Genomic DNA, 17,736 nt, shown 5'->3' with positions numbered 1-17,736 from the left:
AGGCTCTACTCTTTTGCAGTGCATTCTTTTTTTCAACCTGATCGAAAATCAAGCAGTGCCCTTTTTTCTTCTGAGCACTCCCAACACAGACACGTGTACCTGCTCTAACGCACCACAATGTCCTTTTACCCTCTCCTCACTCGTGTCAAAGTTTGCAAAGACTTGACCTCACTGTTTAGACTTGTGGCGCGACATTAAAATAAGATGAGACGATCTTTCAGAGGGCTGTGCAAGAAAAAGAAGAAGAAAAAAAGAAAGAGGAGAGTTCAAGTAATGTCACTTTCAATTAATCTCCTCAGGTAGTGGCCCCATTAGCCCTCTCACACAAGGGCCTGGTTTACAATGCAAATAGGGTCATTACCTGAGGACTCTAATTGACTTTGACAAGAGGCCGAAGAAGTTATTTGTTTGCTTCTTCTATTTCTCTTGCACAAATTATTGATGTGGTTGCCAACAGGAAGCGTGCATAAAAATTGCATTAGCCGTGACGGAATGACACGTCTGTTAAATTGTGTATACCTTTTATACAAAAAAAAAACTCAAATTCAACACTCTTGCATCAGCCTCAGAACAGAGTCGCAGCAATGAAATGTAAATGATCTCCAAGTGAAACATTTGTATTCTTTGTTCCCCTTCCCTTCTAAGAGTAACAATGTGTGATCGTACTCATACCTTAAATATTTAAAGACCCCCTTTTGCTAAAGCTTTGCTGTGGTACATGGGCCTCCGACTGCTTCTAATCTCCTTGTTACCTGGAGGCGTCGCCACGGCGGTGCAAAGATAACGCGTCAGTTAGCGAGATCCTGAGACTGGAGCTTGAAACCCCCTTCCCTCTGGATGGGGCACGGTGAGGTTCAAAGTTTCTGCCACGCGTCGTGCCCCGTGCAGACGGCGCTGACAACATCTGCCTGAGAGAACGCAAGAATCCGACAGGAATGAAAGGAGAGGAGACGCTGCGATGTCTTTAAATCATTTCCTTTTTTTCTTCAACAGTGCTGAAAACATCCCTTCCATCCTCACATCTCCCCCCTCCCCTCCCTCCCTCAGTTCAGAAGTTGTGGCATCTTAAACTGTACTTGCAAGTGGAATATTTTTGTTTGTGCGCTTGTGTTAAGGGGGGGGGGGTTGTGCTTTACAGATGCCTGCACATGGTTTTCAGAGAAAGTAACAGAAGCGTTGGCTCTTGGACCTGTAAATAAGACATCGGCTTAAAGTTCGGCACTTTCAGCTTTTCTATTTTCCTCCTGCCCCCTGCGTCTGAAAGGCAATAGACCATGGGGGAGGCAAATTGAGAAGGACATGCGGACCAGGGGTGCCTGTTTATTTGCTTGTACACGCTCCTTGAGCTATAAATTAGATGTCACCATTGTTACATGTCATTTGCTGATGTGGATGTGTTGCGCTCTCCCAAGCAGCACTTTTGATTGTTTGTTATTAACATCACTTAAATGAACGCGGCCTCCACTGGCCTCCAGTCATCTGGATCTCGTGGATGATTGGCAGGTTGTTTGGCAGGCGTGCTTGTTCTGTTGTCTGAGCATTTACAACCACGTCCAGATCAGGATACGTGTATCAGATCAGTTGCTTCATTTGTCTTTTGCAAATTAACAAAACACCCACGTGTTCTTTCAAGTTCAAGTTTTTTAGTAGACGCACAACAATTACAGAAGCAGTTGTCGTCACTAAAAAAAATCCTGGGTTGCTCCCTCCAACAATGCTAATTGAATATATATAAAACAGAAAATCACAAAATGTAAAAAAAAATACCCTAAATGAGTATCTCAGACATAAAATAGTGCAAGTTAAATTATAGGGATAAATATAACATAATAAAATGTGAAATAAGGTAATTTAAATTTGTGGAAGACAGAAATTGCAAATGAATAAGCTGAGCGTAAACATAAATGTGGTATATGTATATCATAAAAAAAGTAATATAAATATATAAAAACAGTTGTAACGGTACGTCAATGTATATAAAGGTAAAGTGACGGTTTTAGGATAAAGTGATTTAGAAGTGCACTAAAAGTTTTGCTTTAAAAAAAAAAACACGTAAAGAAAAAGTCTTTTGCAATTTGGATTTCAATGAATAGTTTTCTTCTTTTTCTTCTTCTTCTTCTTTTTGGATTTTCCAGTACTGCCAAGTGAAACGTTTTTTGAGCGACCTTTTTGTACATCAAACCATATTTCTTTTTCACAGCTTCCACCAAAAAAATGCTTTAAATTGAGCAAAAACATGAGCACAAATGGAAAATTTCCCTCGCGGTGGTCTGAAAAAAAGCATGTTTACAGAGCCGAGATGTGTGTTTGTGGTGTGTATGTCTCTTTCCTAACGCGACTAAACCAAGCCACCCCGCCCAGACAAACAGTAGTGAGAGGAAGAGGGAGCATCCAGTAGCTTACCTCCCTCCATGCAGAAAGAAAACACGGATCAAGGTCTTAATAACACCAGCCATTGTGGCAAATATATAGGACTCAACTTTCCGCTTGGAGCAGCCTCTTCACATTGAGTTAACATGACTGACAGGCAAAGCCTCTCACACACACGTGCGCGCACACACACACACACACACACGCACACACACACACACACACACACACACGCACACACACACACATAAGCTGGCCCTATCATGCTTTGTAACAACAGGCGAAAACACAAGCGCAAACAAACTTGTTCACATGAGTGTTTTTTTCCATATTCTGCTCCAGCAATGTCAAAGCTGTTTCTCATTTTTCTTTAACAAGTAAATAAACACCGTATTAATTGTTAGTCAGATCTGTTAAATTGTTTTCCTGCTATATATTATGTCTCCGCCAAACAGTGTCTCTCTACAACAAACAACAATACCTCCCCCCCCCCCATACTACCAGATGCTTTGCCTCAATGTGTTTACTTGCCTGTCAGGCCTCCTTAATTATTTCTTCTGCTACAAATAAACACATCTCCTGTTGCATCTTTGTTTACACTGCCATGGTGACAGTTTGTTCGTGATGATGTGTAGTGTGCAGCGCAGATTAAAAGAAAGGTAACTAGGCATCGGCACGCCGTTTTGTACACAGGGAATTTGATATGCGGGCAAAGTTTACAGGTGTGCATCGGCAACACCTGCTTGCGTCCTCATCCGGAAAAGAAGTTCTTTAAGTGTAAATTAACATGTGCGTGAAACAGTGGGGATCATTGTCAGAGTAAATGCGGCACTGTTTCAGGCATGCTATTATCACATACTGTACATGTGATGTTATAGGTTTATGTTGTGCTTTTTTATTAGGATTTAAAGGCTTGGTACATCCAAATTACAAAATAAATAACTTTTTGTTTTTACTTAGCTCAAGTGTTTTCTTACCATGCATATAGATTTGGTTTTATTTGCCCAGATATGTCTCTATCTGTGTACTTTCTGTATTCACCCCAGTACAGTGAAGGTGACTGGGATCTAGTTTGCGATGCTCACAGAACTGAAAGTACATTAAAAAGATAAAACAAATTTGAAGATATAAATGTAAATGATCTGAAAACAATACTGTTTTTAGAAGTTACAACTATATTTAAGACACAGGAGGCATCTGTTTTGACATTGTTAGAATCCTTTGTTAGAACATGGCTGTTGTGCAGTATCGAATCTGTCATGCTCTGCCTATAATGTACATAATATAACTTTTAAAAAGAAAACACAAGCATTGGTTTACAGATTGCGATATATCTGCGAGTAGGCACAGTTACATTATTCCATCTTGTGTATTGAAGCCAGACATAAATAGTTCATTGGTTCTTATTAATACTGTATGTTTGCTCCTCTTAAACAGAAAAGTCCTGGGGACTAAACAAGCCAGCTCGCAGTATTTGAAGCCATCTGAAAGCAGTCATAGGTGCCTCTTTGAGAGAGAGAGAGAGAGAGAGAGAGAGGGAGGGAAAAAGTGAAGAGGAGGCTTCAGATCAGAGATGCCACATCTCATATGTTGCAAGGTGATGAAGTGCAGATATCTGCCCTTAAGAATGTGTGCCCCGCAGTTATGTGTGAGATTTATGTGTCTTTATGTGTCCCCCCCCCCAATCTTCAAAATTCAATCGTGCTGCAACAAAAGGCAGTTTGAAATATTCTCATCCCCCGAAAGAATATTCAAGACGATTGAGCTCGCAGGTTAAAAATGTATATGCAAATGCAGGCTACATTAGAGCATGCACAGGTTGTTAATAAATTAACACGTGGCAGAAATAATTCAGTTTAGCGTGATAATTCTTGGGTGCGAGCTGTCAGCTGTCGCATTGTTCCGGATAGAAAGTGATGCCGAGATGGCAACACGAGCAGTGAACTGTGATGTTTTAGTGTACCTTGCTCTTCAGTCTCAGCACTCTGACACAATAACTGCCTTTTGCTCGCCTGGCTTTTTTTCTGTCATTTTGGTAGAACAAAAGGTTTAATTAAGGATGCCTTTTCGAAGAGAGTTTGACACACACACACACACACACACACACACACACACACACACACACACACACACACACACACACATTAACTCAGAAGGGGTTTGTGTTCATGAGAATACATTTTCTTCACAGCCAAACCTACTAACACACTTTCTGTGTTACAAGATGCATCTTAAATGTGACTGAAATGTCTTTTTTTTGGCACATTCACCTTCTATTTTGCCTTCAAAAACATTGATAACCACTATTTAGAAGTGGTGTAGTTGGGAAAAAAAAAGTATGAGATAGTAAATGTTTCTGCTCGGGTTGCTTTGGTTGCTAAGCCGCTGATTGTAGGAGGGCATCTTGACGTTCCAGGCGGAGGATGCTGTATGACGAGTGCACTTCCTCTCTTTGCCTCATCCCAGAGATTTGCATAGCAGGAACCCAGGGAGCTGACACTCTGTTTATGTAGCTCAAGGTGCAGGGGATATGTGAAGTGTCAAGTGACTCACAGTCAAGTTTTTAATAAGTGCCATTTGTTCAATCTGCTGTTTAAACACTCTTGTCGCCTCTCAATATCCTTAAAGACTGTATGCCCTGCTATCTTTTAATTAAGTCTCGGGCTAATGTGCCATTTAATTGACTAATCTTAGAGATTTTGTTTTCTCTAATTTACTTGAAAAACCAGTGCCAGCTAAGCTTTTTAATATTGGCGTGATGAGGGTGGATACTTAGTGGATGCCTCAGAAGTGAGTGCAGGAGTAGAGAGAGTACTTGAAGGGGAGAGAAACAAAGTAGCGCTAACTCCTTCTAATTCTTATTAGGTCTGACAGCAGGCTGATAGCTAACAGGGCCATCATGTCATTCATGTTTGCATTTGTGTTTTGTACAGGTATGCTTGCAGATCGCCTTAGTAAAACTTGAATTTGCATATAGTTTCTGATTGCACATAGTTGTATAAAGTTCTCTAGTTGAACTTACTTCATATTAGCAGTTGCATGCAGTACTATTACGGGGGAAATGTCTTCAGTGGCAGGTTATGAGGAGGGAAACAGAGGCTTATTCTCTGCTACAGCATGCTGAAACAAAAGGCTAATTCAACAGTATATTTTTCCAGCAGCTTCGCCAAATGTTCGCTTCAAATGCTCACATCGAAGGAACATTCAGCATAAGGCCTGAGATTCCATTCACTCTTCCAATAAGGTGTGTGTGTGTGTGTGTATACATATGTGTGTTTGTACTTAAATTATTTGACAGTTGATATTCAGATAGTGTCACCGTTTTCCCTTTTTACATCCCTAAATCCAACTTTTTCCCTCTCATTTCATACTAAAAATTTGTATTCCTGTTGTGTTTCTTGATTATGCTCCATTGGGTTAGTTTAGTTGCTAGTGAGGATGAGTATGGTCGCACGTTTAAACCTTGGCAACAAAAATGTGTGTCTGAGCAACATACTGAATCACCTACCTGCTGGCATACACATGCACTAGAAGTCACTCAACCTGAAGCATAGGCTAAAAGTAAACCGTCAAGATCAGAGATGAAAAGCTGCAGCCAGTTGCAGTTACATTATCATGCGAACAGAAGCAGTCGGCCCTGGAGACGGCTCAAGGAGGAGGCCAGGCCTGGTGTCATGTCACCACATGCAGGAGCTGTGATCAAATGGAAAAGTAGCATCAGGGCAGGGTGATAGGACAGCACAGTGAAAGGTCTGTAAACAATGACTCACCCTGCTAGCTAGCGAGGGAGGGGAAGGAAATGAAGGAAGAGGAGGAAGGCAGCCAAAACTAGTCCAAGTGTGTGTGTGTGTGTGTGTGTGTGTGTGTGTGTGTGTGTGTGTGTGTGTGTGTGTGTGTGTGTGTGTGTGTGTGTGTGAGAGTCTGCAGTCACAGACAATCAGGCCTCTGTCAGGAAGTCCCGGCAGACATGGAATTTAACTCTGTTGCTGATAGACACTCATACACGCACCACACACGCACGCACACACGCACGCACTCACACACACACATACATACACACACACACACACACACACACACACACACACATTTACAATTAAACTTACAAGTACAAATACAATTGCATGTAGTACAACACAATATCCACAAACAATCCTTTCTATTCATGCAAGCATCATATGCCAACAATACAACACAAGCACATACACACACCAAAATCCAATAAATAATTAAATCTCCAGTGGCTGCCCTCAGAACTACAGTGGTACATTAATTGGGCAAAATTTGCATGAATTAAAGCAAATAAGTGTAACATGTAATTTATTACTTATCAAGCGTAGTTTAGCAGAAGAAGGCTCCGATTTCCCCCAAGATTGCTTTAACAGCTATAATGCATTTCTTAATTTACTCTGTGGAAAATCAATTTTTTTCAGAGTTCATTAGGCACCAATATGTTACAATGCTGCTCCCCTGAGCACACAGCTACAAAAAAACATTATGCAAATTATTTCCAGTGCATCTGTATGTAAATAGAAACCAAGGCCGCAGTCAATTCTCCATGGGAAGCTTTGTTAGTGGGCCCTTTGTTTCTAAGCCAGATCCTTGTTCATGATAGTCTGGAAATTAGGAAATGGTTGCATGTGACAGGTAAAAGCAAACATTCACTCTCTTCCCCTCTCTCTGACCGTACCTGGGATTGATTCTAGTATAATTTCACAAAACTTTGTTCCACAAATTGTGCCAGTCTTGCCAGTCTCCCTTTGGAGTGTATATATTTCTGTGTGATTTTGCTTGTTTGTATAACATGATACCTTTCTTGTTAGAATTGTATAATCAAAGTGATGGCTAAAACGTGTTGCGTTCTGGACTGGAAGAGCAAAGATTCCACCATGGGGCCATACCGTGCCTCAAACTGCAGACACTCCTCTTTAAAATGAGCAGCTCATGTCATAAAACAGCCATGGAAGAAGCCACAACATAATCCCGCCAAGCTCTCAGTTGATCATCGGTTTACACTCAACTGTGCAGTTTTCCATCCCCAAGGTATAGGCCTACTGGTTTCATACCAATATGGGACTCTCAGGCTCAAAGCCCAACTGAAAGTCTCAGTAGAGGCCATTCAGCATACTAACCAACACAATATTGAGTTTTAAACTTCAACAAACAAATTGATGTTATCCACAGTAATGACTTGATGGTTTTGGACATTGTGGGAGGGTTTTGTGTAAATAGACATACATTTCAAGATGTGCAATCACAGTGATTTGTTGGACCCTAGACCCTGCAATTTTGTATATACGAGCTGAGTAGGATTCAAATAGGCTTCTTTCATGCCTCATAAAGTAAACTGTACTGTAATTCTACATCAGAGTGTAGAATGTAGCTACTTCATCAGTTAAGAAACATAAATACAACAAGGCATTACTACTGCAGGATTTCTCCTTGTTTATTGTAGGCCTACCATATTTTGGCACAGGACCTTCATCAGAGAGGGTAACTATATAAATACACTACATACACCATAAAGTCAGATTTAGCTGTTATTTTCCATTTACTCTTTTTGTTTTTTTAAAGGGGTGATAGAATGATTATATAGGGTATTTTACACTGTTCCTTAAGGTCTCCTAATAGGGTATGTAACATTGGTTGGGCTGAAAATTGCCCGAATGCTATTTTATTAGGCCCTTAACTACCCTGTGAATATGGCTCTATTTGGAACAAGAGCTTTTCTTCCAAATATGGTATGCTCATTAATATTCCGAATGAGCTACGTGCTGATTGGTTTGAGCAAGCTACATAGAAACACATGGGAGACTCTCATATTTCAGACACTGCAAAGTTATACATTGTTTATCGGGCTATTCCATTACAAAATTCACTTCTGAAACTTTTTTATACGAGAAATCAATTATGTAAAGCTCAAATATGGGCCCCTTTACGAAAATGGATGGCTAATTGCAACTTTTGTCCGACTGTGTGTCGGAGTTCAGCGCCGGTGCTGCCTGTGTTGCTGCCTCGCCACCCGGCCTGCCTTCCTTCACAGACCCCGGCCTGCTGTGAGGTACTTGGAGCTGGCAGCCCACAGTACTCCATACCCGCGCAAAGGCACCGTCTCTTGGGCTAATGACAACCAAATGCCCCTGCCCTGACAGAACTCCAGGGCTTGCAACTCCCCTCTTCCTGCTAGCTAAATGCCCGGTGTATGTGAGTGAGAGCGCGGTCAGCGAGCTTGTTACGCCAGCAATCTCTTACCACATGTTTCAGTTAATCTTTTAATGTGTGTAATTATATTTAAACAAACGATTGGGGAAATAAACGCCGCTTGTCCGCGAGTCCCATTGATAGAGCCTGCGGCTGGATGTAGATTTGTAGCTACAAATCACGGATAGTTAGCTTCATTCCGAGTATATTTACAGTTTGAATTTCGTCATGCCACGTATAGAACATCTAACTATGTCTTATAAAGTTAACAACGGTGTCAGATTTTAAATTAATGCATATTTGTGAAGAGTAGGGCTTCCGTTAGCTGCAACTGTCCCTTCAATCCTAGCTACCTGTGTGGCTACAAATCACAGATAGTTAGCTTTATTTTTGGTCGTAATTCGAGTATATTTACAGTTTGAATTTTGTCACGCCACGAATACAACATATAGCTAAATGTCTTATAAAGTTAACAACGGTGTCCGATTTCAAATTAATGAATATTTGTGAAGAGTAGGGCTTCCGTTAGCTGCAACTGTCCCTTCAATCCTAGCTACCTGTGTAGCTAGCTACAAATCACAGATAGTTAGCTTCATTTTTGGTCGTAATTCGAGTATATTTACAGTTTGAATTTCGTCACGCCACGTACACAACATCTAGCTAAATATCTTATAAAGCTTAAACAACGGTGTCCGATTTCAAGTTAATGAATATTTGTGAATTCCAGAGGAATTCTAAGAGGAGGCTAGCTAGCTAGCTCTCATTGATAGAGCTACATCCAGCCGCAGGCTCTATCAATGAGACTCACGGACAAGCAGCGTTTATTTCCCCAATCGTTTGTTTAAATAACTCAACACATTATAATTACACACATTAAAAGAGTAACTGGAACCTGTGGTAAGAGATTGCTGGCGTAACAAGCTCGCTGACCGCGCTCTCACTCACATACACCGGGCATTTAGCTAGCAGGAAGAGGAGACTTGCAGGCCCTGGAGCTCTGTCAGAGCAGGGGCATTTGGTTGTCATTAGCCCAAGAGATGGTGACTTTGCGGGTGCGGTATGGAGTGCTATGGGCCGTCGTGGCACGCAGCTCAAATTACCTCACAGCAGGCGGGGGTCTGTGAAGGAAGGGCAGGCCGGGTGCGAGGCAAGGCAGCTACACAGGCAGCACCGGGGTTGAACCGTCCAACACGCAGTCGGACGAAATGCAATTAGCCATCCATTTTCGTAAAGCGCCGCCCATATTGGAGCTTTACATAGTTGATTTCTCGCAAAAAAAGTTTCAGAAGTGAATTTTGTAATGGAATAGCAGAGATCTGCGTGACCTAGCTAGATTCAGAAGACTACCTTATCTCAGGTCAGTTGTGTAGCCTATGTAAATGATGGGGCGTGACCGTTCTCTTAATACACCCATGGGCTGACAAAGGTTCCGGTTTTTGGGAGGTTGACGTCAACTTCCAGCTTTGTTGAGATTCGCCCGTTTTCAGCGGCAGTTTCAAAATATGAGATTTTCATAGTAAAGGGGTGTCAATGGGATTTTGAGCTTATATGTATGTCTTGTTTACCCACCGAACTGTCGTTATTCAACTATGACAGGGTAAAATCGGTTTTGCATTCTATCACCCCTTTAAAGCTTCTTATTTTTGGTGACTGTAACATTATGATGTGAACTTTTATTTTGAAATATCTGTGTTGAATAATCATTGGCTATCTTTCAGCGCAGGTGTTAACGAAGGTGTTCCAGTTCCAGGGTGCTGGTATTGTGCATGCTAGCTCACTAGCTTGGTTAGCTAGCTAGATGTCCCATTGACATAGAGATGTCCAGATCCGCTGTATGGTAAAGCCCCATGGATGCACGACACAAAACCCCGGATGAAGGCCCTGTGCTGACGTTGCATTGCGTTGCGTTGCGTTGCGTTGCGTTGCGTTGCGTTGCATTGCGTTGCGTTGCGTGAATACTAAAGAGAAAACTCTTCCAGCAAGTAAGTCACTGTTGCTCAATTATCTCCTTAATTAAGCAACGCAACAACTTCAGCAGAGTCGATATGCAGCTCTCAATGAAATTTAAATGCCGTTGTTCTTCAGGGCTTTCTAGAAAGATTTACATATTTGTTGTGGCTGCTTCGTGCTGCCCGTGCTGCCTGTTAGAGAACCAGCAGTCTTTCAAGTGTGGGATGGTGAGGAGTAGCAACCAAAGTTAACAGCCTAGCTAGCTAAAGATTTAGTTGTCATGCTAACAAGTTAGCACTGAACATGCTATAATCCTCAACCATAAAAATGAAATGGATTGAATCCATTTTATTTCTATGGTTTTCACCTATCCACGTTGTTTTCACATAGCTAGGCCTACAAGGAATTTGCGTTTGTAATAACATAATAACATATAAACAACATAAACAAGGTAAGAGGAAATTAAATAAACAATAAAAGCAAGCAATGCAAAAAATCAAGAGACATAAATATAGAATAGAAGAAAATTTAAAAAAAAATTGGATTTATTTTATTTTAGAAAATAGCATGCATTGTTGTGGTGTGAAAATTACCCCCCCCCCTGTCATCTTTCCTGTTGTGGAGAGAAAATGACCCAGTCTGGGAATGATTTGTAGTCATCCATTGTTTGTTTTTTTATTTGGGCTTTGTTACTAGGATACAGTAGTCAGCTACATAACGTCATTTGTTTCTTTAGGCTACAAACCAGGCATAATTGTGTTGCTCAGTTGTGGGTGTTTGTTTTTATGAGAGTGTCTGTCTTCCTCTCTCTGTCTATTTGGGTTTGACCTTTTATTTGTTGATCATCTTCTCATGCAGTGTGCTCTGTAGAACTTTTCCCCACACACGTTTCAACTTCTAGAAAAAATGTACTCTTTGTCTATAAAGCCTGCTGCAACCTAAAACACTGCTTCACCTGCTTGGCTTGGACTCTCTCCATGAAGTAATTCCCACAAAGCCCATAGGCCATGTCGACCATATGGTGCTACATAGTCTGATAGGTTGTTATGCATAGCATACATTCATGACGGTGACTCGAACAGGAACTAATTAGTAAATTCTCTGGAAACTCCATTTAATTTAAATTTCAGTTAATTGAGTTGTGAACATTAAGATGTTTTAAAGGGAATTTCTGTGTAAGGGTTACACCATGAGCTGGGTTTCTTTGGAGCACATTAATCATTGTTAGCAGTGTTATAATGTGTAATATCGAAAGTAGGATCCTGCTGCTGTGAGTACACTAAATTTATGGTTACATGGTGGTATTTACTTAAAAAAAAAAAAGGATCGCTTTTTTGAGTTTCTATGAGAGAAATTGACAGGAACTCTGCCATTTTTCTTTTTATTGTGCAAGTTTGTTTGTCTGTGGTGTGCTTTTAAAGCAAGCTGCTGCTGCTGTCATTAAGTTCTCCTGCGTTGAAGTTTATTTTTTACCTTGCCTTAATACACATTTAGTTCTGCAATTAGGTTTCACATTTATTCACTGTATGGAAGTGGTATCTAAGCAACCCCTTGCGTGCGCGCGCGCGCACACACACACACAGACGCAGGCACATGCGTACACATACATACACACACACCTGCGCACACATGTACACATACACGTCCTGGCATACGTTATTCCCGATTGGCTGTTTTCTCTGTTCACACACTTTAATGGCAGGAAAACACATACATACACTTTAAAAAGTGACTGCCACCAGACCCAGAGCAGAACTCTGACTCAGCAAAAATTAGAATGCCAGCTTGAGTCATTTCCTTTTTAACCTCGTCATTGGCCCTTCCCCTGTTCCACTGCGTACAGAAAACATGATTGTGAAAAAGATTAAAATTAGAGCAAATTGTTGGTTTCATTGTCTTGCATGTGTATCACAAGTTGTCTAATTACTTTATTTCCATAAATTGAATTTGATGTTGTAATTTACAAGATTGTAGCATTGAATTCTTAATGCATTTCCCATTTGGTACATGTTTCTGTTAACTCTAAATCATGTACCTTTTTCTACCCTCATTTACATTCATGAAGGATCCAGAAAATTAAAAACACCTCTCTATATAATGCAGTAAAAAACTAAACTTGACTTGACTGAAAATTGACTGTACTCTTAAATCAGCGCTTCGGGGATGACAATAGTGGTAGATTAGGTTCACAAATATAGGATTTATTACAGCGTTTACATCTATTTAATTACATCTATTGGATTGCATTACATTGTACTGGGGTATTTAACAATCTGATAACCTTAATGTAGAACTTTCTTTTCTTGTTGAGATACCTGCCAGGTGTGATCTTGTGCAGGAAGGAAATGTAAAGAGCCTTTTTTTAATTTATTTATACTGTAGTGTACCTCTATTGTACTGGACTGTGCACAGAACACACAAAAGAAAAAAAAAGGCACTGGAACAAAACGTAACAAAAGTAAAAAAGAAAAAAAATCCTATTTTTCCCGCGCCACTCCTCATTATTACTGCTGTTCTTCCCACGTCGTTGAAGACAGAGATGAGTCGCTGTCCCACTTTGCATCCCAAAAGCCCCGTGTCGCATCAAACTTACCGTGCGATATGTGCTATGTTTGTTTTTAGTAGTGTTTGTATATCATAACTCCTTGTTTGAACTAGAGGCATCCACCACTGTTCCCACTGGGAAACATCAAGTATTAAATGCCATTCCCCGGCATGCTTGTTTGAGTAATTTACGCTCAAACGAATGTCATTCCTCGTCTCCAGGTGGTCCTTTCTGCCACGTCTCTGTGTACAAGCCGACACCGCTTTTGATGGCTCCACCTGAGAGATTTGCCCAAATGTGCCTGCTTTTTCCCCAAAGTGGTTTCCAGAGTTTCCGCTCTGGGCTTGTTTACCAGTAAATGTTTTTATGATTCCCCTAAGCAACATGAGAGTCAGTGTTTTCTGTTTCCTTCTTCTTCTTTTTTTTTTGTTACAAGTAACGTAGCATTTGTTATTTAGTTTTATCCCCCACCCCACCACCCCCTTTGCTCTCCAAAATGGCTGGATATGCTGTCAGTAAACAAAGTCTAGTTCCCATTAACCTCTCATTCCCTCTGAGAAATCCACAAACAAGTCGAGTGCCGAACGACCTCAAACAAACTGTACATGAACACGCACATTGCGCGCGCGTACACACACACACACACACATGCCCTCCTGTCCTGAAGAACAATATGGAAATATTCGTCCTTCCTCCCTTCCTGTGCTTAGCCCTGGTGCTCTAGCCGTCTGTTTTGCCTAATTGCTTTAACACTAGCCTGGCATGCTAATTGCACTGGGCCCCCTGTCACCACATCATTTACATGGCCTGCTTGATTTGAAATTTAATCTGCTTGAAGGGTTTGTGTTTCATGCTCACTTTAAATCCTAATGCTCTGTGGGATTGAAAGCAGTTTGCATTATTGAGACTGTAAAAATAAATCCTTGTGTATTTGTTTGGCACAATGTTTTTTTTTTTTTAAATAAGAGACCACCATAAGATTTTAACGAGTTTCAGTTGTAAAACTTACTCTGTTGGACAATAAAACTTTGTAATGCCACTTCAGTTTCACTCGGTGATTAAATCAAAGAGGAAAATTGATGAGGCGGTGGGCAGTGCCGTGTCTGGATGCTGGGCAGAGGAAACTCGTGGATAAGATGGGAGCGCATGGTGTGTTGGCCGGCCTTTTTTACTGCAGATGGCCTTTTTGATGTGGAGCTGAAAGAGAGTTAGACAGACAGAGACACGGAGTGGGCTTATACAGTGTAGTGAGTTCACATAGCGCAATTCAATCAAAGGCAAAAAGCTATTTCAATTTCTTAGAGGTTGGGGCCCATCCCTGTTCTACACTGGCACAGCATTTCCTCCACTTGTCCTCCCCCCGAACATAGCTTTTCTTCTGGAACTGGACTATGTGATGGCACCACGGCACTCTCTTGATTTTCCGTTGTTTCTTTGTCATCTTCAATGGAATTTGACTTTTGATCCCCAAAGTAGAGTAGCAGTTGGAGTCTTACGGTAGGGTACCACACAGTGAAACACCACACAAATTTCGGCCAGCGAAAGTTTGCCTCGGGGGCGTGGTTGCGAAAACAACACGCAAGACGCACATTTTTTTTTCTTAAATGTACCGGGCTGTCAGAAGACAGAGGGCGGTAAAAATGCACAGCAGCAAACCATCTGCAAAATGTTAGCTCATAAATGCTCTGGTAACCTGGCAATGTAGCCTAGCTGCCTTGCTATGCTTACAATGAAATGCAATGTCCGAACATGCTAGCGGTTGACCTGTCGGCTAGCTGAATAATTTTGAGTGTTTAAACTATCTACAGTGGTCTATTTGGTGGTGTGTTTGCCCTGTTTAAGTTCGTGTGACATATAAACAACAATCCGTGTTGCTACAAGCGTCAATGTTCGCCAACAAAACATGTAATCAAACAAATGCAAAGTAGCCTAGCTAGCTAGCTGCCTGGCTAGGTTACAATGAAATCCAATGTCCGAACATGCTAGCGATTAGCCTGTCGGCTAGCTGAAAAGTTTTAGTGTTTAAACTAACATATACAGTGGTCTATTTAGTGGTGTATGTCCCCTGACTAAGTTCGTGTGTCATATAAATCACAATTCGTGTTGATAGAAGTACCAATGTTCGTGTAGAAACATTTTAATCACATACACATTTTCATGATACAGCGCTGATAACCTCCGCCATCTTTGTCAGACTTTTTTTGTAACTCCCGCCTCCAAACACAAACACGTGGATCTGATTGGTTCTCCAGTGGTCCTCATTTGAATAAAGTTAAACTTTCGTCAACTTTATTTCGCTCCCCTCGGCGATTCGCTCTCATCTTGCCCAATCGGGGCGAATTTCGTCTCCATTCAACCTAAATGAGAGCGAAGCGAAATTTCTTTGTGTGGAACCCTACCGTTAAGCAAAAACAAGCAGAAAGTCTGAAAATATAATCCAAACCAAAGCAAAATAAAGAAGCTAATGATATCTGTAGGAGGAGTTCGTTAAAGTATAGCACCATGACTTTTAGGCCTACTTCCTGTTGCCACTAGGGGGCGCTATGACTTTAAGTAAATATCGGCCTTTATTTGTCCTCAGGATTGGAGTCTTATGAATCCTGAAAAGTTTCGAGCCAGTTGGACAATGTACACTTGAGTTACACCCACTTCCTGTTTCGGAGGCGAAACGCACAAAATGGCGGCCCCGCCACGGCCCCGCCCGATGACAACTTTTCATCTTTAACGTCTTAAGATGGCACAGACCGAGTTTGAAGTTGATCAGATGAAATCTCTAGGAGGAGTTCGTTAAAGTACAACATGTGGAAATGGCCAAAATCGCACTAATTTCGAACTTTGAAATCAAAATGGCGGACTTCCTGTTGGCTTTAGGGTATGGCTCTAATGACGTTTTTTGTACATCTTGACATGGTACATATGTGTACTAAGTTTCGTGAGTCTACGTTAAACGCACTGCAGGGGCTACATTTTATTGAACTTTCTAGGGGGCGCCAGCGAGCCATTTTTGTGTTCCTATTCCCGAAACCCTTTAAATCCGTAAATTTTCACCAGACTTGATGCGCCCGCCAAATTTTGTGAGTTTTTGCTGTCGGCGCTCGGGCCCTAATTACGGTGTTTTCTGGGAAAAAGCGTACCGTCAACAGGATAATAGAGCTACACAGAGGACAGAAGGCCATTTACGCTGGATGCTGAAATGCTCAGTGGGGCAATGTGAGGTCAGCGGGTATAAGAGTGGTAAATGGAGGAGGTACAAGCTGTGCCCCTGCTACACCACTCTGAATATTTACCCTTTCTCCAGACTGGGCTACTGTCCCAGCCATGATTAGGCTTGCTCGTGGTGCTTTTATTGGTGTAATTTCTGGAGATCCGGCCCATGTTTCCAACTGCCACCTTTTATAAGGCAAACATGACTATACATTGACCGTGCTGACCTCTCTGAGAACAGTCAAACTCTCAAGGAGACCTGACAACTAACAGAAAATTCAAAGTAACGCTCATTATCCTCAGTGAGGAAAACAGACTACTGAACACACACACACACACACACACACACACACACACACACACACACACACACACACACACACACACACACACACACACACACACACACACACACCCTGGTGCAGGGAGGGTAATTTATGTGAAGATGGAACCACAGATGAACTTTTTTTTTTTGTGCCTTATTTTTTTCTTTTCCCCATACAAGTTCACCCAAACAGAGAGAATACAGTCAATATTAAGTCAATTATAAATATTTATAATCTACACATTTTAAAAATCCTGTCAATCACAAAGATGCGGGGGATAAGCTCACAGCAGCTGGATGGTCCGGATGTGATTTGCATGCCGCATAAAGCCTCAGCTTGCCATCCCCGTTTTGTTTTTGACTTTGCATGCCTGCTTGTTCTCAGCGCAGATTAAATATAGAAGTTTTGTTCTCGTTGAGGATAGATGTTCCCCCAGCCCTCCCCCGCCCCTCCCCTCCCACACATACACACACAGATGCTGGCGCACACAACACACAGAGGCAGTATTGACGCCTGATGCTGATGGCGATTCATTATTGAAAAGGAAATCGTCTCCATATGACTGGAGTTTGTTATGGGGAGCTTTGTTCTCGTCATCTATATTGCAGGGCATCTTTGTCAGTCAGCACTGTGAGATCTTTTTCTTCTGTGTGTGTGTGTGTGTGTGTGTGTGTGTGTGTGTGTGTGTGTGTGTGTGGTGAAGACAGAGTTTTCCACTCTCTGTAGTGTTTGTCAGTGTTACTGTCCTAATAACTAAGTGCTTTGTTTTTCAGTTGATAGAAAACTAAGATACAGTTACTTTTCAGTTTAGCCCAGCAGTTGGTCTCTGATAACATATGCTCAGCGGCTCTGCTCTGAAAACACAATGCTGGCCCTCTCTAGTCACAACAACCTCCTCAAAAGAGCTTCTTTTTGTGCTCTTCTGTCATTGTCTTACTTTTTCTTGTCCAGTTCAGACAGAAAATTGGTCTGTCTGGCTGTGGTCACATTTGTGACCTAACGAGTCCTCCAGTCACAAAAGCTTGCAATAACTGTCAGCTGGTAACACTGCCATGCCAGAAAATCAAGACCTGATCTCACTATCTATATACTGATGTGACCCGGTTTGATATTCGTGATCACATTTCAGTTGTGTGGACA

This window comes from Perca fluviatilis, chromosome 23 (assembly GCF_010015445.1).
Source record: "Perca fluviatilis chromosome 23, GENO_Pfluv_1.0, whole genome shotgun sequence".
Classification (NCBI taxonomy): domain Eukaryota; kingdom Metazoa; phylum Chordata; class Actinopteri; order Perciformes; family Percidae; genus Perca; species Perca fluviatilis.
This window is presented reverse-complemented; position numbering follows the sequence as displayed.